The sequence below is a fragment of the Verticillium nonalfalfae genome (genome assembly GCF_003724135.2).
Source record: "Verticillium nonalfalfae strain VnAa140/NRRL 66861 chromosome Unknown scaffold_271, whole genome shotgun sequence".
In the NCBI taxonomy this organism is placed as follows: Eukaryota; Fungi; Ascomycota; class Sordariomycetes; order Glomerellales; family Plectosphaerellaceae; genus Verticillium; species Verticillium nonalfalfae.
Window position 1 is genome coordinate 6,689 of NW_021167496.1, and position 2,337 is coordinate 9,025.

A 2,337-nucleotide genomic window follows, 5' to 3' on the forward strand; every position below is an offset into this window, starting at 1 on the left:
CACCCTGTACTTTTGCTATTGTGCGCAGTCCGTCAACCTATGTAACACACCTCAGTCCAGCTGACGAGACCAGCTCGCACTGCATGGACGACTGCTTCCCCTTTCGCCCCAACAGTGGGCACTGGCGGCGCTGAATCCAAGTGTACCCTAGGTTGACACAACTGGCCCGTATCGACGTCGGCCACTTCCGCGAGCACGGTCTACAGTATGAAGATGCACTCCACAGCCTACGTATACTCCGAGAGTTGTCGTCAAGACTCCTTGGGTTCAAATGCTGCGCTGAGTCGAATAACGGGCACCGAGCGTCTTTGACACTCAGCTTACTGTGCACCCAACTATTCAATCTTTCCTCTATGGTCGAGATTTGTCGTACCAGAGAAACTGAGATAATCGCACAGTGTAACGGCAAACCTTCGTTCGAGGGTTCAAGGATGCACCCGTGGAGCGGTCTGCTCTCCGCGCGCTGTGGGTGGCTGGTCTCTGCCAGAAGGACAAACGTGTCGTCCTGATGGCTAGCGCATGCGACAGGGATCCCCACGCATGCGCTGCTGTAACAGGGGTGGCCTGTCGAACTCTCTGCTACATGTAATGTACGTAGGTACATCACTGGAGGCATTTGATCACGGTGAACGAGATGAGCGAGGTGCAGAGCTCCAGCATGTGGCGGTCATCCTGTCCCATGGGCAGGAGCCGTTTTGCCGCTTAATCGTAGCCCTGTATTGGTTCTATGATATGCACGAGATTTGGGGGGAGGGGTGTGTCTACTGGAGGTCTATTCGAGGGGTCCTAGAACAGCAAGTTCCAAGAACAAAAGTGATGCCACGCAGGCGAAAAATGGGGTGAGCCGGGATCGAACCAGCGACCTTTAGATTGGATTCCTGAAGTGGGCTTCAGTCTAACGCGCTCCCAACTGCGCCATCCCCCCAGTGGATGAGACGAGAGCCTAGATGTGGGCTCATGACTCTACACAGCTCGAGCTTCTCAGAGCACATCGGGGGTCATCTTGCGTCGAGCATTTGAACCCTCACCGCCATGCTACATCAATAGCACAATCGTTGCAGCGAGTGCCGACTTTTAGCTGCTTGAATCCGGCACCAAGATCGGGGCTATTTGACGATCCTCTTCGACCGGGCCACAGCAAACGACAACATTTTCGCCACATTCGAAGCTGGGTTCCATGCAATAGACTTCTAAGTTGTTAGGAAGCCATGCATACTCGGCTGCGAAGTGTACAACAATCCGAACGGTCATACTTCAGACCTATCTTACAACGGAGGCAGCGCCGATGGCATATCATGGCCGGAAGCCGGGATGTGCAATGACTCGCAGAACACAAGCGGTTCCAGGTTCTCAGCTAGCATTGGCTCATCCTCAGTGAAAGGTGCACGGCCCGAGCAACAGCCTAGTCCCAGATCAGTTACGGCTCACGCAGGTGAGGTTGTCTCTTATGTCTGGCAACAGACGTCTGGGCCTCCAACTCGTAGCGGAGGTCGGAGGCTCTTCCGACAACTCGCCGTCGCCGAGGCAGCATTTCCGGCACCCCCGTCGAATCTCCGAAGTAAACCCCCTCCCAACCCCCCTTTCGGCAAAGCAGTCCTCCATCATCTAGGTAGCTGACTGGGTACCGAAGACAGAGGAGCACATGACGAGCTGGCTCTGCGACCTCAACGAGCATGTGGGGTAGCGCGTACCCAGGATTAGATGGCTCCCCTCAGTCAAGTCGGTCAACTTCAAGCCGCCGAAATACAGAAGACAGTCATCGATCTTGGTCGCCGAGTTGGAAAAGTCCAAGATGAGGCTGGGTGTTCATCTGCACTTGTCGGAACTACCAAAGAGTACGATTCGTGAGCACAGCATTTCGACCTCCAGCGGTCCAGCACAGGCGAGACAACAGGCTTTCACGCAGCTCACCTTCTGTGACGAGCAGAGATGCAGTGCAAAGTTCTAGGCTCTCCGGATCAGTAACGGCTTGGAGCCGTCGAGATGCATCTGCCTTTGACACCATCCATTCCTTTGAATTCACCCGTAGTGGCAGCCGGATGTGTTCCGCGAGAACCCCACCTCGTCTGCCCATGAATCAGTCGACTTGATTTGCGGGCAGCTTGGGCAACTAGACCACCCGAGATATCCACCAACGCCATGATGTCTTGCACCCTCATGGCCGCCACCATGTCGGGTAGAAGCTGTACATGATCCGCCATTGACCTCAGATGTAGTGGCTGGAGCGGAGGGCGCACTTGTGTCTTCAGCACTGCCCTGCAGATCATATGGCAGTGTCGACTCCACCAAACGGCTTTAGCTATCTCCACAGGCACCGAAGGTCTGCGCTGCTCGAAT

The 2,337-nt window shown here is 55.1% G+C and overlaps 1 non-coding gene across 1 annotated transcript; it reads right to left on the reverse strand.

Annotated features, from left to right (window-relative positions):
* Window positions 1-835: 835 nt before the first annotated feature.
* Window positions 836-925, reverse strand: D7B24_004744. The gene has a single exon. It is a non-coding gene; the product is annotated as a tRNA-Phe (tRNA).
* Window positions 926-2,337: the final 1,412 nt, after the last annotated feature.